Below are 24,597 nucleotides of genomic sequence, written 5' to 3'. Positions count from 1 at the left end.
CTGCAGGTTTCGAACCCGCGCCATTTCGGCATGGACCTCGATGACCACTAGAGGTCTCTGCAGCCATCGAGCCATAAGCCGCTCCTGGCCCGCGTATAATGTGAGGGCGCCACGTTGGAGCACGTGGTCCCAGCGGCCAGTAGTAATGTACCCTATCACGTATTTAAGCTCCTGCCTCCTCCTCAGCACGCAGTCTGATATTCGCGGTAGTCTATCGACATCTCGCCTACAGACAGCATGTTTACTTGTTTCCCATGTACGAGTGGACATTGTGGATTCATGAGGTTTTGCTTGTGACCCCGTTGCTATTTGCGAGTTGTTGTTCGTTAGGTCTTGCTCGGTCGTCCGTTGTTGTTCGTGTTCGTCCTTCCCCGTTAGTTTTGTTTGTTCACGGGCCGCTCCCGTTTGGTCCTGCTGCGCTTTCGTTCTCGGCAACCCCGCGACGTTTCTGGTCGCGCTTACAAGAGAGACTATTTAGTCAATCGTACTTCGTTACACAGACTACGGTCTAATACGCGCTGTAACAAGCAGCTACGGTTACAGTATGCATGGTTTCCTCCTAGATGGTGATCGTACGTCGTGTCCTAGCACCCTCTCGTGCCATAATAATCCGTAATGTTGTTTCAGATTCACTTCTATTGCTGACTCATCTTGTAGTGGATGTCATACAGCGTTGTACACAATGGCTTCGTATTCGAATCGAGGGCTCGCCGACATGGATTCTACTTACAGAAAGGCAATGGCGTCGGGCAATTGCAGCAAGGTGGTATCAGGAGACCTATCCCGCCGACAACAATCACAGCATTCAGTGTTTGCAACAGTGTTTCGGCCTTTCTCTGGGGCAGGGTCGATTCAGCAAGCAGGAAATCAGGAAGGACGTATCGGAAATATTCGGACACCAGACTTGGAGGAAAATGTGATGAACATTGCGGAGGGCGACCGCCATGTCAGTACCAGGCAATTTGCCCGCCGGTACGGAGTAAGCCAGACGACCGTGTGGAACATTCTCCGTAGCAATTCTTGCTACACTTATCAATTAAAGCGAGTGCAGGGCTTACTGGCGGCAGACTTTCCACATCGGTAGCAATTTTTGTCACTAGTTTCTTCACAAGGCAACCACGATTCCTGGTATTGTGTCATTCATCCTATTCACAGATGAGGCCACCTTTATGCGGAGTGGGATTTTCACCTGCCGTAACAGTCATCTGTGGGATTGTATGCAGAACGACCATGGTATGGTGAGATCGAATCATCAACATAGGTGCAGCAAGAATGTGCGGGTCAGGGTACCTGGGGACCATATTTTGGGACAAGTCTTCCTTCCACGTCGGCTAACAGACCAGAACTATAGACGTTTCTTGCAAGTGACTTTGCCTCCCCTACTGGAAGAAGTGCCATTGATAATTCGAAGGGTTATGTGGCTACTACATGATCGTGCTCCAGCACACTTCACCGTTAACGTCCGGACGCATCTCAATCGTGTGTTACCTGGTCGATGGATCGGACGAGGGGGCCAGTTGCATGTCCTGCAACCGGACCTAGCACGTGCGATTTCTGGTTATAGTGCCATTTCAAAAGTATCGTATACGCAGAGCCCACTCCAGATGTGGAGACAACAGGGCAGCTTAATCATGCTGCCTTTGACACTGTCCGAATGCAGCCAGGTCGATGTGAACGTGTGAGACAGAATACGCTTCGGCTCATACATGTATGCGTTGAGGCACATGGAAATCATTTTCAACACATAATGAACTGTGGTTACATGGTACAGCGCGTATTAGAACGCAGTAGCTACAACGTTGTGTCGTTGAATAAATGGTGTCATACGTTTCCAGGCGTAAGTTTATTAGTCCTTTCGTTCCGTGTCATCTCGTCGATCAATCCCTTGAGTTTGTACGCAGCGGAAAAAGTCACTCTGTATAACATTGCTATGTAGTTACCACGCAGAACACAGGGTCACAACTGAAATCTGCAAATCCTCACTATTGCAGGAATGTGGTGTTGAAACGTATATTAGAAATATTTCTTTAGTGATCGGCTATAGCAAGATGGCAAAATATATTTTCGAAGGGTTACGATTTTTTAAAGCCTGACATTTTAATAGTTTTCCGCTATTTTGCTCTGTCATATACTCTTACATAATAGAGAGGAAGTGTTTTAGTGTCATGTATTTATTCAAGTCCAGATATGTGGTATCATTTCTCTTTTATATTACTTTGTAATGTAATTACATCTTTTGCCCAACGAATGTGATATGTAATTTGATGAGTAATTTAGAATGTTACGTCTTTCCTCTGTTGAAGTAAACATATGTGGTGTCATCTCCTTCATAAATTTCACGTTTACATTAAGCTTCCACAGCGTATACAGCAAATTAAAATTACTTTGTCTGTATACCACTTCTTCTAAGAGTATCTTGTAACATTCCTAAAATTAGATTTCTAATGGGTTATGACATATGAGCGTGGCAAATGAATTAAGTAATTGTTGTGACATGGAGTGCTTGTGTGATGATGGAATTTGGTGTTTTTCATGTTATACATTCTGCTGCGGGCTTGACTCATGACTCCGTTAGCATAGTTTAACAGTTACCTCTACCGTGATATTACCAAACAGCAAAGCTCATTGTAACTGATTATACTAAACTTGGTAGTACAGGCCTAAATGTCTTAATAGTACCATGGAGGGAATAAAAGGGTGTTTTTTTATTACTGAAGAAGACTGTCCTCGTAGACAAGTGGTGTTACTGTGCAGAGTCTTATAAACGAATTTTGGGACTATAATCGTTATTGCTGGCTAGTTTTTTTGAAGGGAATGTTAAGGTCGTGATGTAATCATAGCTATCTTGTTAATAATTGACCTATTTAGGTATTAAGAGCATTGACATATAATATCGATTTGTGTTTTATCACTTTAACAAAAAGGCAGCTACATCCTTTGGACATAAAGTATTATACAGTATCCTGTTAATTCCACCATCGGATTACTGACTGTGTGTAATTAGTGAATGTAAATAGCGCAGAATATCGAAAAAGTCTACGTGTCTTCCATGTCTCCATGATAGTGTGTTGTGGACTAGGACGTCCACTTTGATCAAAATCGCACTGCAGCTGATAAAGACTAATAAAGTTGTCCTGGTAGCAGGATGCGTGGGTTCTAGGGCAGCATACACACAATAGAGGTACACAGAATAGTGAGTAGTAAAATATAATACTCAGCTTAGGTAAGGCTCGTTACAGCAATTGTTGGACGCAAGGTGACTATAGTTACATGAACGCAGTTTACATTATGTTCTCCGAATTAAAGTCGGAAGAAAACTAATTTTCTCTCCTGATGTACTGTTCGAAGAACGGTTCCGAATCAACAATACTCAGTTAAACTTCTAGGGATGTGATCTCTGTCCACACACGGTAAATAATTTCACTGTTCTCTTTCTACTAAGGACATATCATTGTCTATCTACCGGCCACTGTTCTATGTCACTCGATGACTTAAAGACAAGATGGACGTTCTGGTGCAACTCCTGATCAAGACCTGGACTGACTGACAGATTCATTCCGAGCATGCTTACTTATGCATGCGTCTCTCTTTCTGGTGGTGCTGCCGCTCCAGGGTTTAGTGATTCAATAATTTCCACGCAAATTCTGGAACCACTCGACCTTCTGCCGCCACGAATACACGATGTTTTAAACATAAGTGTGAGAGAGAGCCTATTTACTAAGCAACACATCTCTGTATGTGAAGGATGGACGTTGGTCATGGGAGGACAGTGTGAAGTTCGCAATCCAGTTTTTCATCGCTTCTCTTGTCGCCGAAACCGTTAGAAGGGGGCGTGATTTACGCAGCCAGCTAAATTGGTTTGCGCACGGCGACGTTCCATGTGTGGACGGACGTCCACGGCACTTCTTGTATCAACTGTCGCAGACTCTTCTTGTGTCCTATCCATGTTCATCACACGAAGTATAAACTACTGTGTATTACTGTATGACACAGTAGGACTGTGTGTTATTATTGGTACACTTAATCAGATCCCACTGGCAATGTACGCTTATCAACAGATAATTTTCGGATGTCCTCTAGTGAAGTGCTCGAACCCATCGTTTCTGGCATGTACAGCAACATGTGATCAGTCTCCATTGGTATTTGCAGTAAACGCAAAACTGGATCTGGATCTCCACAGCCACTTGTCAGCTAATAGTGTTTCTAAAATGTGGAAGATACCTGATGACTGTAGGAGGTAGGCCAACTGCTCCTCTTAAGTACCGCCAGTACATATTGGACAATGCAGCACATCAGCTGGATGGTGTACCATAGCAGAGCACCTAGATGCAGTACCTAGACAGGATAGTGCAGTGCGTTAGAAGGGTAGTATGTGTAATGCTGTACCCAAATGCGGTAACAGGATTATGTTGTGTAGGCTAGGGCAGCTTCAGTGAGGGGCTCACTGACATCTTGTATGGTTCTAGAATATAGCTTCCATGTGTCACACACGTCTTGGATCTTTAGATTATATAATAAACTGCGACAGCTGCAGTTTATCAGTATTCTCTATTATTAACATTCAAGGAAATATAAATGGGTGTCATCGATGTAAGTGGTAATGAAGCTAGGGTTTCTAAGAATCAATAAGGCTAAAGCTGTGTGTGAGATACATAAGGTCAAACACTGCCTGTAATATGCTAAATATCGTTGTGCCACACTCCAGCTTCACCACAATCCATTTGTTTTACTGTGTACAAGTGGTGGATTGACAGCTAGCATTGTGCTGATAAAAGTTTCCTTTTTTGAGTTGTTGTTGTTGTTGTGGTCTTCAGTCCTGACACTGATTTGATGCAGCTCTCCATGCTACTCTATCCTGTGCAAGCTTCTTCATCTCCCAGTACCTACTGCAACCTACATCCTTCTGAATCTGTTTAGTGTATTCATGTCTTGGTCTCCCCCTATGATTTTTACCCTACATGCTGCCCTCCAATACTAAATTGGTGATCCCTTGATGCCTCAGAACATGTCCCACCAACCGATCCCTTCTTCTGGTCAAGTTGTGCCACAAACTTCTCTTCTCCCCAATCCTATTCAATACTTCCTCATTAGTTATGTGATCTACCCATCTAATCTTCAGCATTCTTCTGTAGCACCACATTTCAAAAGCTTCTATTCTCTTCTTGTCCAAACTGTTTACTGTCCATGTTTCACTTCCATGCATGGCTACACTGCATACAAATACTTTCAGAAATGACTTCCTGACACTTAAATCTATACTCGATGTTAACAAATTTCTCTTCTTCAGAAACGCTTTCCTTGCCACTGCCAGTCTACATTTTATATCCTCTCTACTTCGTCCATCATCAGTTATTTTGCTCCCCAAATAGCAAAACTCCTTTACTACTTTAAGTGTCTCATTTCCTAATCTAATACCCTCAGCATCACCCGACTTAATTCGACTACATTCCATTATCCTCGTTTTGCTTTTGTTGATGTTCATCTTATATCCTCCCTTCAAGAAGAGTGAATTCTTCTTAAACTCTCTGTAGATACGCTGACTGGGTGGGAAAATCAAAGCCTCACTTGCATGCTGAAGAAACCAAGCCACATCTGGTAAGTTAACAGATAAAAGCACAAATAATTATGTACAATAAACTTTACCAATCGTTGCATATACATTTATGTACAGGACATAGAGAAAAAAGCAGATACGAGTGGGGAATGTAAGATATCTGCATTTACTGTCAGAACCAATGGAAAATGGTCACACAATGGTGAACTTGAACGAAAACGATTTATTCGAAGGTGTTTACTATATTATGGCATATGAAACGGTCTATATAAACCTATTCCTATGTGGATCTGGTTAGGAAAAGTATGGCTATTTTGTATCAATATGGTGTGGTCTGGATATCGTGCATCTTGTTTTTCCACAGGTCTCAAGTAAAACCAATTATAAATTGATACTGTTCCAACAGATACAGTTATTCCACAGGTATTAAGAAAAAGAGGCAATGTGTCAAACAGACTTCATCTGATTCATATTAAAAAAAATACTTTTTTATGAGCAGTAAAAGTCGAAAACTGGAAATGGAAGACACTGAGGTGAGAAAACCAGAATTGCGTTATTTCGTATTTGGGGAGGGCACTTCCACTGTGCAATGAAGATTTACAACTGACTTTAAACAGACTATGTGGGTCAAGTCTTAATACATATGGGGAATAAGAGTATCTCTATTAGTGTAAATACTAATGGATTGTAATCACATATTCATGTACTTGCCGAAAATAATGGATTCGAGAGCGTCTACTATATAATTGGATATACATCATAGTATATGCAGTCATTTCATTAGATTTGATACATCTTCTGAAAGTAGTAAATATGGTAATACACTGACATAATATAGCAGTACACACTAGTACACTTTACGCTTTGGATGTGAGATACATGGAAAATAATTAGAGGTTTTTGATATTCTGCATAGTTTACATTGCACTAGAAACGCACAGTCAGAAGTCCAATGCTAGAGTTAGGTAAATGCTGCATAACAATACAGGCACAAAGGATGTAGCTGTCATTTTGTTGAAGTGATACACCACACATCATTATACCATATCAAGACATATGATACCTTCATAGGTCAACTCTTAATACGATAGCTATGATTGCATCACGATCTTAACACCTCCTTTCGAAAAACAAACCGACAATAACGAATCATGATTTTAGTGCCAAAATTATTTTACAACTGCGTGTCCCACTAACAATCTTACTCCAGCGTTAAAAAAATATTTTTTTCCCTGCATAGTACTATCGTTAAGAAATTGAGGCCTATAATACAATGCTCAGTATAATCAGTTAAAATTGGTTTTGCTACTTTGGAATAGCCCCCTAGAGATGACTTTTGCGCTACTTTAACCCAGTTATGACTTGAGACTGTTGCAATAAATAGTATGTCGAGTGTAGTTCTAGAAAGATCTGCTAATGATATTTTCATGCATATTAATAAATGGTTTAAAGCCAACTCACTGACATTAAACTTCAAAAAGACTCAAAGACTCACTATATGCAATTCAGAACCTGTAAGAGGTTTCCACCCAGCATATGCATAAAGTATGAAGAAGAGCAGATAGAAGAGGTTGACAGTCTTACATTCCTGGGATTACAACTTGATAATAAATTCAGTTGGGAGGAGCACACCACAAAACTTCAGAAAAGCCTTAAGAAATCTGTACTTGCAATTCGAGTGTCAGCAGACATAGGCGAGATAAAAGTGAAAAAGCTTGCATACTTTGCCTACTTTCATTCCATAATGTCTTATGGTATAATATTTTGGGGTAACACTTCAAGTCAAAACAAAAAGTTTTCCGAGTCCAAAAGCGTGTAATACGTATTATTTGTGGAGTAAATTCACGGACGACCTGTAGAAACCTCTTCAAAGAACTGGGTATACTAACTACTGCCTCTCAGTATATTTACTCCTTAATGAAATTTGTCCTCAATAATATATCTCTTTTTCCAACAAACAGCTCAGTTCATACATACAATACCAGGAACAAAAGTGATCTGCACAAGGACTTAAAAGCACTTACTTTACTTCAAAAAAGGGGTCCACTACTCAGGAACACTCATCTTCGATAATTTGCCAGCAAACATAAAAAAATTAGTTACAAATAAAGATCAGTTTAAAAGGAGCCTGAAAGACTTAGTAGTGGCCAACTCCTTCCTTTTCTGCAGAAAAATGCGTGTGTGTTCATTTTAATCGTTCTCGACGTCTTTTACCTCCCCTGAATTGCGTCTGAGGGACACCATTCTTTCTTTTAGCGACACTATGAGGATCCTGGGCCTCACTTTTGATTGATGTAGTGACTGCCGTACCTTAAAGACCTCAAGGTGTGGGCCCTGAAGGCAATGGATATTTTGAAGTGACTGAGCCATCGGTCCTGGGGAGCAGATCGGGCGCGTCTGCTGCAGTTTTATAGGGCTTTCGTCTGATCGCGTCTTGACTATGGATGCACCGTGTATGGGTCAGCGAGGCCTTCGTATCTGAAGATTCTTGATGCGGTACACCATGAGGGTATCAGGCTGGCCACTGGTGCCTTCCGTACCAGTCCCATCCCCAGCCTCTGTGCTGAGGCAGGGGAACCGCCGCTCGCCATCCGGCGGAAACTCCTCATGGTGCGACGGGTGTGTCAATTCTTTGCCTGTCCTACCTCCCCTGCGTACCCTACCGTTGCCCGACCGCCTATGGAACGTCTCTTTTGCAGTCATCCCAGGGCAACGAGACCATTTGGGATTCGTGCTAAGCATTTGCTTGAGTCCCTTGGTGTGGAGCGTGTGGCACCCCAACTTCAGGGTTTTACCCGCCTGCCTCCCTGGTTGCTCCAGAGGCCCAGCGTCCTTTTAGAATTGTCAGAGTACCGGAGAAGCTGCACTCCTGCGTTTGTTTTAACCTCCTTATTTTACGAAATTTTAAACCAGCATCCCGACCATGTACCAGTATTTACGGATGGCTCTAAACAGGGGGACACTGTTGGTTGTGCTGTTGTTTTCCCTGATCGAGTCGTCAAGTTACGGGTTCCTGCGGCGTTTACCATCTTTGATGCCGAATTGTTTGCAATCTTGCGGGCATTGGAGCGGATGAGATGTGTTCCCAGTCTTAAGTTTCTCATCTGTTCTGACTCCCTGAGTGCCCTTCAGACCATGCAGCACTTGTACCCAGCGGATACGGTCGTCCAGAACATCCACGATGCCCTACTCCACCTGCAACGGCAGGGGAAGGAGGTTTCTTTCTGTTGGTGCCGGGGCACGTGGGTATTAGGAGAAACGAACTGGCGGATGTGGCTGCCAAAGATGCATGTTCCCTCCCTCACGTTGTTGAATGTGCTGTCCCCCTCCATGCTGCTACCTCCCTTTTGCGTTTTCGTGTTATGCTTCAATGGCAGGAGGAGTGGCTGGCAGTCGGTGAAAATAAGCTGAGTCTCTTCAAGGCCACCACGCGGCCATGGCGTACGTCCTACCATTCATGCAGGCGGATCAGTTCTCCTCACTCGCCTCCGCATCGGGCACAGTCCCTTAACACATGGTTTTTTACTCCGGCGGGAGGACCCCCCAATCGGCAGTGCTTGTTGAGTCCAGATTACTGTCCGCCACATTTTACTTGACTGTATTTTATTCTCCGACCAGAGGGCGGTGGTTTTCTTGCCTCCGGATTTGACCTCTATTCTGCAAAACGACGCAATGACTGTGGTTAAGGTCTTACGGATTTGTGTCCTGTCCAATTCGTTGCCTAGGATTTTAGGGAGAAGATTTTAGTGTGCTGCTGGGTGACTGGCTCACCCATATTTCAGGTAAGAGGTCCGCCAGTCACGATTACCTACCTCTTTCACTTCGATTTCTGTTCTCTTTTCCTTGCGTTTCCTTTCCTTTTTTAGTGCTTTTCTTCTCCTCTTGGTTTTCCTCTGTATGTGAGGATTTGGAACTGCGTCAGGTCTGTGTCTTTTAGCCGTTCTCCTTGTTTGCTGCCCGTCTTCGTCCCTTCACCGCATGTATTCCTGTTTCTATGCGTTTGGGTGCTGATGACCCCGCTGTTTAGCGCCCGAAAACCTCAAACCACACACACACACACATTGACGAATTTTTTAATGGAAACAAATGATGTATTGTATATATATTCATACTATTCTACTCCATTGACGAATTTTTTAATAGAAACTAATGATGTATTGTATATACATTCATACTATTAGTATTGTTATTTCAGCTTTTTATAAAAGAAAATTGACATGTTCCACATCCATGATGATCTCCTCAGCACGGATCTATGGAACGAGAAACTAATCTAAAAGGATGTATAGCGTGGAAAATATCCAATTCTATTACCTCGCCGCGCGGAGTGGCACGTGTCACTGATTGTGTATCCCCTCCCGCCGGAGTTTCGAATCCTCTCTCGGGCACAGGTGTGTGTGTTCTTCTTAGCATAAGTTAATTTAAGTTAGTTTAAGTAGTGTGTGAATCTAGGGATCGATGACCTCTGAAGTTTGGTTTCTTAGGAATTCACACGTTTTTGAACATTTGGACTTCACATCACAACTATTGCATAATTCTTTGGCCACACCAATAAATCCTTTACAGTTCGCACTTTACTATTATTACACTGACTTATAGAAAGCCTTAGAGAAAGAGGTATACCGAGGAAGTAATGTCATTTGGAGTAGAAACTGTGTGGAACTTTGAAGTAAATGTGCAATTAAAGATAGAAATAACACAACATATGTGTATTTTAACATAGAAAGGATGAATCATTTGAAATTATACATCAAGTTATGTATCCCATTGGTTGAATAAACGGTGCAACTATATGCCATGAGGTAACAGAACGCAACAATATGAGACGAAGGTAACACCATGTATCTGTACTTTAATCACACACACACACACACACACAGACACACACACACACACAGACACACACACACACACACACACACACACACACACACACACACACACATATATATATATATATATATATATATATATATATATATATATATATATATATATATATATGCATGTGTGTTGGACAGTCACTGGTGAAATTTAGAAGAACTTGTACTTAAAGATTAAAGTACAGATACATGGTGTTACCTTCATCTCATATTGCTGTGTTCTGTTACCTCATGGCATATAGTTGCACCGTTTATTCAACCTATGGGATAGATAACTTGATGTATAATTTCAAATGATTCATCCTTTGTTGTGTCATTTCCATCTTTAATTGCACATTTACTTCAAAGTTCCACACAGTTTCTACAGTATATATATATATAGGGAGAGAGCGAGAGAGAGAGAGTAGAATGTAACCAAAAGAAAATCATAACTGGTAGCAGAAACATATTCACCACTTCATCATTACTATCTGACTTTATTACTGATTGTCATTCCATGGCACTCCCTTCCCCTACTTGTACATCAGTTATCCATACACGAGCCAGTGGCTTATTGTAATACACAATTTTTTTGTGTATCACAGTCATAAAAATGTTTCAAGTAGATTGGTGATTTCTAGTGTGTATCACTTTAATCTGTAACGATGCAGTACAGCTGTGAGGCTACTTACAAAAAGCACTTAAACACTGCTGGCATACATAAATACGTCTATAAATACATTACTGCCTGATACCATTCTTGGAATCAAATCACTTGAATCTGTAATCACTTCTAACTCTACCAGTTTCATGGAAGAATGTTGTCTGAAACCTAAACAGGAATCATAAAACCTAGACAGAAGTAGTCTGTATTATACCCATTTTTTGAAAAAGATGCAGTCATTACCGCACTTACATCCTATGGAATTTGTGGCAGAGATGCAATTCTTCGTAAATAATAGAGTGCAAAATGGCTCACTTCTTGTAAGAAAGAGGAATTCTACAATACCCTTTAAAGATGTGTTACATAATTCACAGTATACATGTGTGACTGAGAACTCTACACAGCACATTTTTAGTGATGGAGACATTGTGTTAGTCAGTCAGTGTTTGCTGTATGAGATCACAGTCATCAAAACTTTGTAAATAGTTCGGGGCTTTCGCTGTACACATTGCCTTACAGAGCAAGAATGCAATATATCTATCAAACTAATACATAAGAGTCACTTTAACATATGTGCTCCAAACTTTACTGCCAATTAGGTGTTTTTGGAAGGAGAGTAACAGTATGTGTACAAGTCTCCTGCAGACTGCATATCATGTTATACAAGTGTTATCACAGATCTGTGATAGTGAACGAAGAAGTTTCGATTTTGTGTGAAAATAACAGTTTCCTGTATTTTTCAGGTCCTTGAAAAACAGTCACAATGAGCCACTGTTCTTAATTTACTACACAGGTACAAATAGATTCATAGCAAGATACTGATTTACACAAAAAAGTCACTTAATGGGAAATACAATACACTGCAGAAAGTAAAGGCAAAGCACTCTTAGCTGTTATGACATAGGAAACAGTGATAAAGGAAGGTATAGTAAAATATTGGTGAGAATGGGGGAGAAAGTAATAATTGAGCCATACCACACAGCAAGCTATGTGAGTGAGCAGTTTTCAAATAGGACAGAGAAGTTACAACAAAAGCTGTCAAAAACTCATATAATATTTGTAAATAATTTGACCCTAAGTACAACAATATTACTACCAAACACGAAGTATGAAGCCAGTAAAGCAGCACAAAAACTAAAAGCCTCTAAGTTTGTAGGCTTAGATCAAGAACCACTGTGTGTACTGAAACAATGCAGAGAGAGGATACAACCTGTGTAAACAAATACAGTAAAAGGGATAATTTCCAGAGTATTTAAAACTGTCAAGTGTTCTACTTAGGCTAAAGGAAGGTAATGAAGAAGATTTGGAAAAAACTGGTCCTTTCACTGCTCTCACCATTCTCAAAAATAATAGGATCAAATATGAAAGAAATGTTAATGAATTAACTGAATAAATACTGCCTAATAAGTCAATGACAGTTTATTTCTCATAGTGTTAGAAGTATAGAATCATGTAATGTAGAATTCATAAATGTGGTACTTGATTCTATTGAGAAAGTTGACTATGGCACAAGCATGATTTTAGACCTTGCCAAGACTTTTAATACTCTTGAGCATAAGATTTTACTAAATAAGCTGGATGAATTATGTATAAGTGGAAAAGGTAATAAATAGTTCCACTCATATCTAGCAAATAGTTTACAAAGAGCAGAGATGACACATACCACACACAAGTGTATACTTTTAGTAAATCAGTTGTTGGAAACCAATTACGTTAATATGTAAGGTGAAGGGTAGCATATTAGGAGCAATTCTATTATTGTTATACATTGATGACTTTCCCTAGGACGCTAGTCATGGCAAAAATCCTCTTTGTTGATTGCAGTAACACTATAGTCACTGAGGAAACAGGAGAACTAATTGCAGGGAAAGCAAATTAAAGCCTCAAAGAAATATATAACTGATCATTAATAGGGAAAGTGACACTGGACAAAATGTAAACTAATGCCATAAATTTCAGTTTGAAGAGTAGATGCACATCTACAGATTTTATAAGAAATGCAAATGTTCTAGGTATGATTATTGAGTCTCAATTGAAATGCACAAAATTTGAACACGATTTTCAAACTACAGAAAAGGGCCATAAAAATAGTAGCCAAGTTCACTGTAAAGATCAGTTCAAAACACTGGAGATTTTAACTTTTCTGTGTTAGTGTATTTACTAATCATTTGTAGATATCAAAAGGTACATTGATAATTACTGCGCAAACAGCTCTTTCCACGACTGTGGAACAAGATGTAGAGTGAACTTACATTTACCAAGAAAAAATAAACATAAAAATTACAATCACATTTTCTGGAAAACTATCCTCCGAGAGCTACACAGTCTGTAATACCAACACCTTATCCTACTCCTGAGTTCATCATGTCACACAATATGGATACATGCTGACTCCAGTTTGCAGGTTAACAAATGAGAAATACTCCCAGAGCTACACAATGTACAATACTAACGCCTTATTTCCTCCTGAGCTCAACATCTCACTCGACGTAGAGAGATACTGACTTGATTTTGCAGGATAACAAATGAGAAGATTCAGTACAGAAAATGACCCTGACATCAGCTAATTTTGTTTGATATTTTATGACAAGTATTGTAGTGTATGATGCGTACAGTTTATGCAGTGACTGGGGGTGAGAAACGAATGAACAATATAGCATTAGCTTTTCAAATCAGTAAATAATTTAGTTTTAAACAATATTGCACACTAGGGATAAACTGAATGAGATAGCTCTGTTTTAAGAGTGTGACCTTTCACTTATGGGTGGGTGGAGGATCCCGACTTCATCCAGCCATCCTGACAGGTTTTCTGTGTTTTCCCTAAGTTTCTTCATACAAATGATGGGGTAGTTCCAATTAAAACGCCACAGCTGACTACCTGTCCCATCCTTGTCATACAAGATCTGTAAGTACATAAATGTCTGTATATGTAATTTACTTTATTGTCATTGTTCAGTAATTGTAATAACAAACCATGTCTAGCAGCCTTGTAGAAGAGATCTATGGATGAATAAAAGTACCACCATGACCGCCACCACTCGTACTACTTCTACTACTAATTATAATAATAATAACTGTTAGCCAATAGAAGCTGGACTAATCATAAAGTACTTGGAAGTAACAAAGTGGAACTAGCTATAGCGGGATTAATACGTATCACAGAATGTGGGGTAAAGCATATAACTGGCTCAGATTCATTGGAAGAATCTTAAAGAACCATAATACATCCATGAAAAGAAAATGGCTTACAAAACACATGTTCGATTTCCCTTTACTTTGTAAGCTATTGCTCATCAGACAAACCCTTAGCAGGTCATATTAAGAGAAAAGCCAGACAGAATCCAACAAAGAGCAATGTGCACATGACTGTTACATGTTACAGACATGCTAAACAAACTCTCTTGAGAGATACAACATGAGAGGCATCGGGCATGACAGAGAGGTTTACTGTTGACAAAGTGAGAGAGTTCAAGATAATTTACCAGACTTATCAAACCACCCTTACATATCTCTCTCTCTCTCTCTCTTTGTTTGTTAGTTTGTTTGTGTGTGTGTGTGTGTGTGTGTGTGTGTGTGTGTGTGTGTGTGTGTGTGTGTGTGATTATTGGAGACTTCAGTCATATATCAGAAACATAAATATGTTGTTGTATCCGCTACATTGTGGTTACTATACAGAAATTTCATATTCTTAAAGTTTCCAACCAAAATGTTCCTGTGCATGATGCTATAAAGGAGAACCTGGCTAGGACTATATGCTAGGGTGATGTAATATTCATAATAACATCTCATTTGCTGAAATATTGCAGACACCAAAGAAGCTAGGTTCATAATTAGAGTATATGAAATGGAAGTCTTGTGGCTGCTTTCTGCATACAGTGATGGAGCAGTCCCTCAATGTGGTAGTGGGCATGGTGACTGAAAGAGACCCTTACCTGTTACCAGGGTGGCATGGGACAGCCTAGGATGGTGTTGTTGACCACACTATCGAGATCATCCAGCCCTGTCATAGGCTGTCTGTTCACCATGTTGTGCCATGTGGGTACCCTACAGGTACGGTGTTTCTTTATATAGATACATGTTTCATTATATTCTCTGGTAACTGTTAAACAAAAAGTCTGATATTTACTGTAATCAGTATGTCTATTTGGATGAAGATCTCAGGATAAAAATGAATCCAAGCAATTTTTGCTAGTATCACAATTGTTTTTGATGTGGCTATGTGTTTCTTATTGTTAAGTTCCTGCTATATCATTTACTACACTAAAAAGCTATAACGCAGCACTATCTACTGTATATCTTGTATCTCATACTTCTTATCATTAGAACAGTGCTGATGATGATGGTAACATGTTTTTTAACGTCTTCATCAACCATGGCTTGATTGTGGCATACATTTTGTTCGTAAATTGTACTGATTAAGAGTGGACTATGCTGAGAAAAAATTTAGCGACCATGTTGGGTCATAAATTATAGTGAAAAATATATGTGGAGTATCAATACAATGATCTTAGTGGAAATAAGAATAATTAAGTCTAAATAAGGACTAACATCTACCGGAGTAACATATAGCGTCGTAAGTTATATCATAAATAAACATAGAACAAAAGCTCAGGTGGCCTACTGGGAGAGTGGTGAGCATGAGAAAGGGAAGACAAATGACTTTGAGTAATAGGTGTTGTGTATTTACCTGAGGTTCATAGGTAATTACGCTCAAAGTGATACTGGTCCACTACTGACCATTACAATATCACGTTCTGCATCATATTTAAATAATAATGTAGCGTTTCAGTGCAAACAGGAGTGACTTATTTTCAGTTATCTGTGTAGTTACTAGTTTATTTTGGTAATATCTTGCACGTTTGAGTGATTACTAGACACAACCTTTTATTGTCATAACAGTGTGGCATAGAGTACTGCCGTTGTTATCGATCCTTGTATCGACCCTTGTATCATACAGGCTTTTGTTTGTTTTGGTTAGAATAACCCAGTGTCGGTTAGACCGTTAGTGAGAGAGCAACTTGAGTTCCTGCTGCTAATAAGGCGAGTGCATTGTTCGTTAGCTACATATTTTTATGAGCTTCAAAATGGCTCTGAGCGCTATAGGACTTAACTTCTAAGGTCATCAGTCCCCTATAACTTAGAACTACTTAAACCTAACTAACCTAAGGACATCGCACACATCAATGCTGACGCAGGATTCGAACCTGTGACCGAAGTGGTCGCGCGGTTCCAGACTGTAGCGCCTACAATCGCTCGTCCACTCTGGCCAGCTATGAGCTTCAAACAAGAGCGACTTCAGTAATGGACAGGAAATGTGACTGCTGTGTACAGATACGAGCTGAGTTGGCGATGCTTCAGTCACAGCTCCAGGCTGCTTTGGCTTCTGTCACACAGCTTAAGGCTACTCTCAAAGGAAATCATTGCGGGGGGTCGGACACAGGGATGCCAGTATGGACTCTGTGTCATTAGGGTTATGGAAATAGTGCTTCTGGATGCCATGAAGACTGCAGGGTGCAGCCAACTGCAGGTGGTGGCTGTTGTCGCTACCAATGACGTGTGTCGCTTTCGATCGGAGGAGATTCTCTTTGGTTTTGGGTAGCTAACAGAAATGGTAAAGACAGCCAGTCTTGCTTGCAAGATGAAGGCGGAGCTCACCATCTGCAGCATCGTCGATAGAACCAGCTGTGGCCCTTTGGTGCAGAGCCGAGTGGAGGGTCTGAATCAGAGGCTCAGGCGGTTCTGTCACCGCATAGGCTGCAGATTCCTTGACTTGCCCCATCAGGTAGTAGGTTTCTAGGTCTGCTGAATAGGTCAGGAGTCCACTACACACATGCAGTGACGACATAGGTGGCGGGGGCTGCGTGGATGCGGCTGGGTGTTGTTTTTTTTTTAGTTTAGAGGGTCTCAGGAAACCACAGAAAGGGCGACCATCTAAAAAGAATCAGGTAAACACAGAAAGGTAGGTGTAGAAACGATCGGTATTGTAGTTGTAAATTGTCGTAGCTGTATTGGGAAAGAACCAGAGCTCCAAGCCCTAATAGAAAGCACTGAAGATCAAATAGTTATAGGTATGGAAAGCCGGTTAAAGACGGAAATAAGTACAGCCGAAATTTTTTCAAACGACCTGACAGTGTTCAGAAAGGATGGATCAAACACATTTGGTGGAGGAGTATTTATTGCTGTCAGAAGTAGTTCACCTTGTAGTGAAATTTATGTAGATAGTTCCTGCGAAACAGTATGGGTAGAGGTTATACTCGAAAATCGGACACTATTAATTGGATCGTTTTACCGACCCTCCTGATTCGGAACATACAGTAACTGAACAGTTCTAAGAAAACTTGAATCTCATTTCAAATAGGTATCCCAATTATACAATTATAGTCGGTGTTGACTTTAGTCTACTCTCGATGTGCTGGAAAAATTACACATTTAAAGCCGGTCATCTGAAATTGTACTGAACGCCTTCTCAGAAAATTATTTTCAACAATTAGTACATATGCCCACCCAAAAGCGTAAAAGGTTGCAAATGCATACTTGACCTCTTAGCAACAAATAATCCTGGACAAATAGTATCATTATGGTTACAGGGATTAGCGACCACAATGCAGTTGCTGCTAGGCTTGAAACCCTAACACCCTCGACCATCAAAATGAAACGCAAAGTGCATTTATTTAAGAAAGCTGTTAAATTTGTTCTTAACGCCTTTTTAAGAGACAATCTCCACTCCTTCAGTTCTGATCACGTAAGAGTAGAGAAGATTGGAATGATTTCCATGAGATAGTATTGGCAGAAATTGACAGATATACACCACACAAATTAATACGTGATGGTATGATCCCCCGTGGTACACAAAACGGGTCAGATCGCTGTTGGAGAAGCAACGAAAAAAGCATGGTAAATTTAAAATAACTCAGAATCCACAAAATTTTGCAGAAGTTCGAAAGATAGAGCGTACTTCATTGCGAGATGCTTATAATAATTTCCACATCAAACTCTATCTGATAATGTGGCAGAAAACCCAAAGAGATTCTGGTCATACATAAAGCACACCAGTGGCAAGACACAATCAATACCTTCACTGGGCCATGAGAACGGTAAATGCACTGACAGTGCCACAAAAGCGCAGTTATTAAACACAGTTTTCCGAAAAACCTTCACCATAGAAGACGAAGTAAATATTCCAGAATTCCAAACAAGAACCACTGCCGAGATGAGAAACATAGAAGTAGCTATCCCCACTGTAGCGAAGCTTCTTAAATCAATTAATGTAGGGAAGGCTTTTGGCCCAGATTGTATACCAGTCAGGTTCCTCTCAGAGTATGCTGATACAATAGCTCCATATTTACCAATCATATATAACCACTTCCTCACAGAAAGGTCCGCACCTAAAGACTGAAAAATTTCTCAAGTCACACCAATACCCAAAAGGGAAATAGGAGTAATCCACTGAATTACAGGCCCATATCACTAACTTCAGTTTGCAGTAGACTTTTGGAAGATCTACTGTGTTCGTATATTATGAATTATCTCGAAGAAAACGAGTTATTGCCATATGGCTAGCACGGATTCATTAAATATTTTTTTTGTGAAATACAATTAGATCTTTATACTCATGAACTAATGAGTGCTATCAACAGGGGATGTCAAATTGATTCTATTTTTTTTTTTGATTACCTGTAGGCTTTCGACACCGTTCCTCACAAGCGTCTTCTATCAAAACAGCGTACCTATGAAATATCGCCTCAGTTGTGTAACTGGATTCGTGATTTCCTGTCAGAAACATAACGGTTAGTAGTCATCGAGAAAAATAGAAGAAACATCCGGCGTTCCCCAAGGAAGTGTTACAGGCCCTCTATTGTTCCTGATCTATATTAACGACATAGAAGACAATCTGAGTACCCCTCTTAGATTTATTGTAGATGATGCTGTCATTTACCGTCTTGTAAAGTCATTAGACGACCAAAACGAATTGCGAAATGGTTTAGGTTTGATATCTGTATGGGTGGAAAAGTGGTAATTGATCCTGAGTAGAGAAAAGTGTGAAGTTATTCATATGAGTAGTAAAATAAATCCGCTAAATTTCGATTACGCGATAAGTCACACAAAACTGAAAGCTGTAAAATCAACTTTATACTGAGGGATTACAATTACAAATAACCTAAACTGGAACGATCACATAGGTAGTGTTGTGGGTAGAGCAAACCAAAGACTACGACGCATTGGCAGAACACTTAAAAGATGCAACAGGCCTACTAAAGAGACTGCCTATACCACGTTTGTCCGCCCTATTCTGGAGTATAGATGTGCTATGTGGGATCCACATCAGGTGGGACTGACTGATGACATCGAAAAAGTTCCAAGAAGAGCAGCTCGTTTTGCATTATCGCGAAATAAGGGAGATAGTATCACAGATATGATATATGAATTGGAGTGGCAATCGTTAAAACAAAGGCGTTTTTCGTTGCGATGGAATCTTCTCATGAAATTCCAATCATCAGTTTTCTCCTCCGATTGCGAAAACATTCTGTTGGCACCCACCTACATAGGAAGAAATGATCATCACGATAAAATAAGAGATATTAGGGCTCGCACAGAAAAATTCAAGTGCTCGTTTTCCCCATCGCACCGTTCGAGAGTGGCCGGCCGATGTGGCCGAGCGGTTCTAGGCCCTTCAGTCTGGAACCGCGTGACCATTACGGTCGCAGGTTCGAATCCTGCCTCGGGCACGAATGTGTGTGATGTCCTTAAGTTAGTTAGGTTTAAGTAGTTCTAAGATATAGGGACTGATGACCTCAGATGTTGAGTCCCATAGTGCTCAGAGCCATTTGAAACATTGTTGAATGTTCGAGAGTGGAACTGTAGAGAGAAAGCTTGAAGGTGGTTCATTGAACCCTCTGGGAGGCACTTTATTGTGAATAGCGGAGTAATCACATAGAAGTAGATGAAGATGTACACTGAAGAGTCAAAGAAACTGGTATGTCTGTCTAATATCAAGTAGGAGCCCCCACGAGCATGCAGAAGTGCCACAATACGACGTGGCTTGGACTCTACTAATGTCTGAAATAGTGCTGGAGGGAACTGACGTCATGAACCCTGCAAGGCTGTCCATAAGTCCCTAAGTGAACGAGATGGTTAAGATCTCTTGTGAACAGCACATTGCAATACATCCCGGATATGCAGATTAATGTTCATGTCTGCGGCGTTTGGTGACAAGCGGAAGCGTTTAAATCAGAAGAGTGATCTTGGAGCCACTCTGTAGCAATTCTGCAATCCCGGAGGTGTGGGGTATCGCATTGTGCTGCTGGAATTACCCAAGTCCGTCGGAATGCGCAGTGTACACGAATGGATTTAGGTGATCAAATAGGATGCTTACATATGCATCACGTGCCAGAGTCGTATCTGGAAGTATCAGGGGTCCCATATCACTCCAACTGCACATGCCCCACACCAGCATGCCCTCCACCATCTTCAATAATACCCTGCTGACATGCGGGGTCCAATGATTCATGGGCTTGTCTCCATAACCACACACGTACATCTGTTTGATACAATTCGAAACGAGACTCGACTGACCAAGCAACATGTTTCCAGTCATCAAGAGTCCAGTGTCAGTGTTGATGGGCCCAGGTGAGGCGTAAGGCTTTGGGTCATACAGTCACCAAGGGTGCACGAGTGGCCTTCGGCGTCGAAAGCCTCTATCAATGACGATTCGTTGAATGGTTCGCACGCTGTCACTTGTCGATGGCCCAGCACTGAAATCAGCAGCAATTTGTGGAAGAATTGGACTTCTGTCACACTGAACGATTGTCTTCAGTCATCGTTAGTCTCGCTCTTGCAGGATCTTTTTCCGCTGCAGCGTAGTTTCTATATTTGTGCTGTGTGCTTTGTGCCTCCTGATTTTTACCTGTTTTCGTTCCGGCCTCTCACCTGAACTACTTTATTTTCTCCCTCTGTCCCTCTCTCTCTCGCTCTCTCTCTCTCTCTCTCTCTCTCTCTCTCTCTCTCTATGTGTGTGTGTGTGTGTGTTAAGTGGTATGCCAATGTCTACTATAGTGGAGTCAGTTATGTCTTCCTTCTGCTGTTGTGGTCTGAATGCGGAAGCTAACTCTACCGAATGTTTTTGATACTTTCTGTGGCTGGAAGTTAGCATTTTTAAATGTGTGACTGTTACAGTGTCGTTGTGATTGTGGGGTACTATGTTTTTCCAAAATGTGGTATGTGAGTTGTAGAGGCCATCGATTTGAATGTGGATCAAATAGAAGAGGTGATTGTGTCAGTTGAAAGTCATAAATAAAATTAAAATAATGACATTTATTAAAAATTGGCTTGGTGTGCAAATTAAGATTACACTGGAGATTGTACACTCTTCCTCCCTGTCGTAGAGGTCCATCATACAAGGATGAAACGATCCTACTGGTTGCTTACTATTGCATAACATAGTGCAGCTAATCTTTTAGTGTGCTTTGCATTGGATTGGATTGATTTGGTTGAAGAGACCAAACAAAGACGTCATCAGTCTCATCGGATTAGGGAAGAATGGGGAAGGAATTCAGGCATACCTTGTCATAGGAACCATCCTGCCATTTGCATGAAGCAATTTAGGCAAATCATGGGAAACCTTAATCAGGATGTTTTTTAATAAATATATCTAGATGGGATTTATTTAATTTGCTATATCCTCTTTTATCCACTCGCAGGGCGAGCTCGAATTCCAAAACCAACTGACAACGAAGCAAATATCCGTAACAGGGAATTGTAGCCCAAAGTCAAAACACGTGGACTAAGGAACAACGGAAGAAAGTCATTTGGGGGCATGAATACTGCTCCACACTGTTTCCAAGTTGTTGCTAAGGTTATGTCTCAGTGTTTGCTGTCTCAAGCCTACGATGCAGATGGCTTGCTGCCAAGACTGAAACATGGCAGGATTTCAGTGATGATTCGTTGTGTCATATCGTGCTATTGGATGGGCCCCACGGTCACTCTGTAAGATGGCGTTCCTGTCAAGTGTTATGTAACCATTTTGACTGATCTTGTTCATTCCATAGTGCAATATTTGTTCCCCGAATGAGATGCTGTATTTAAAGACGATGGGACCCATGTTCTCACATGTCACATGACCAGGTCTGGTTTAGTGGGCACGAGAATGAATTGCCGCATCTCCCCTGGACACCAGTCACCAGATCTTAATATTATTGAGCCATTGTGGCCTCTTGCGTAGAGAAGGGTATGTGATCACTGTCCTCCATCATCGTTGACTGAAATTCTCGCAAGAACTTGTAGAATAAAACCAGTTTACATGGTGAATTACAACATAATTAATTTATTTTACAGAAATATACTTAACTCTGCATTGGGTAATATATAATGTGCCGTTATCATTTGAAAATTTAATTACAGTATAGTACTGTTTGCGGTAACAAGGATGTATATTACGTACACGTCGCAAGTGATGTGTAGTAGAGTCTGTATTTCACGCAACCACTCTAGCTGACAAAAGATATTGCAAGTTGGTTCTAGGTTGTCATAATCAGAAAGACAATTTATCTAACTTCTTACTTGTTGTGGGCTCCAATACGCTGCATCTCTCCATGCTAGTATGTAGTGTGGCAGCCCATTTCATTTTTGTAAATACTACAGCAATATCTGATGAATCTTTTCAGTGTAGTCAAGCCTTGGTATCCATCTACGATTTATAATTTCCACACTTCCCACGTAGAACAAACTGACGATTCATCTTTGTCTCAGGATATGTTCTATAACCAATCCCTTCTTTTAGTCAAGTTGTGGCACACGCTCCTTACCCTGCAGTTCATTTAGTATCTTTTCATTAGTTACACGATCTGTCCTTCTAATCTTCATTATCTTCTATGGTACAACGTTTCAAAAGTTTCTATTCACTTCTAGACTGAACAATGTCTCATTCAAGTTCTACTTCTGTACTAGAATACAGTCATAGAAACATCTACAGAAAACTCTTCCTATTGTTTAAGTTTCTAATCAATGTCGACAAATTTAGCTTATTGAAATATACTTTTCTACCTATGCCAGTCTGCATTTTGCTTCATCCTCGTGTACTACTGGGTTACTTTCCAGCCCTAAAACCCAACTGCAGGCTAGTTTCAGTAAAAGTCGCAGATAATCTTGTGACCCTGTGTTTTATTCCTAATTCCTTCAGAGTGTGAAAGTGTGTATTCTTATCAGGATTGTCAAATGATTTTTCTAAATCTGTAAATGATATAAACGTATGTTTGCTTTTATTCAGTTTATCCTCTATGACAACTCAGAGATCAGAATTCTTACACATGTTCAGATTATTTGTTTTAATCTAACAGTTTCATCAAGTTCTCTACAGCCACAGTCTCTTTCTGTTGTTGTTGTTGTGGTCTAGAGTCCTGAGACTGGTTTGATGCAGCTCTCCATTCTACCCTATCCTGTGAAAGTTTCTTCATCTCCCAGTATCTACTGCAACCTACATCCTTCTGAATCTGCTTAGTGTATTCATCTCTTGGTCTCCCTCTACGATTTTTACCCTCCACGCTGCCCTCCAATGCTAAATTTGTGATCCCTTGATGCTTCAGAACATGTCATACCAACCGGTCTCTTCTTCTCGTCAAGTTATGCCACAGACTCCTTTTCTCCCCAATCCTATTCAATACTTCCTCATTAGTTATGTGATCTACCAATCTAATCTTCAGTATTCTTCTGTAGTACCACATTTCGAAAGCTTCTATTCCCTTCCTCTCCAAACTATTTATCGTCCATGTTTCACTTCCATACATGGCTACACTCAACACAAATACTTTCAGAAACGACTTCCTGACACTTAAATCTATAGTCGATGTTAACAAATTTCTCTTCTTCAGAAACGCTTTCCTTGCCATTGCCAGTCTACATTTTATATCTTCTCTACTTCGACCATCATCAGTTATTTTGCTCCCCAAATAGCAAAACACCTTTGCTACTTTAAGTGTCTCATTTCCTAATCTAATACCCTCAACATCATCCGACTTAATTCGACTACATTCCATTTATCTCGTTTTGCTTTTGTTTATGTTCATCTTATATCCTCCTTTCAAGACACTGTCCATTCCGTTCAACTGCTCTTCCAAGTCCTTTGCTGTCTCTGACAGAATTACAATGTCATCGGCGAACCTCAAAGTTTTTATTTCTTCTCCATGGATGTTAATACCTACTACGAATTTTTCTTTTGTTTCCTTTACTGCTTGCTCAATATACAGATTGAATAACATTGGGAAGAGGCTACAACCCTGTCTCACTCCCTTCCGAACCACTGCTTCCCATTCATGCCCCTCGACTCTTAACACTGCCATCTGGTTTCTGTAAAAATTGTAAATAGCGTTTCGCTCCCTGTATTTTACCCCTGACACCTTTAGAATTTGAAAGAGATTATTCCAGTCAACATTGTAAAAAGCTTTCTCTAAGTCTACAAATGCTAGAAACGTAGGTTTGGCTTTCTTTAATCTTTCTTCTAAGATAAGTCGTAAGGCCAGTATTGC

The sequence above is a fragment of the Schistocerca cancellata genome, chromosome 7 (genome assembly GCF_023864275.1).
Source record: "Schistocerca cancellata isolate TAMUIC-IGC-003103 chromosome 7, iqSchCanc2.1, whole genome shotgun sequence".
NCBI lineage: Eukaryota > Metazoa > Arthropoda > Insecta > Orthoptera > Acrididae > Schistocerca > Schistocerca cancellata.
Note: the sequence above shows the minus strand (reverse complement) of the source record.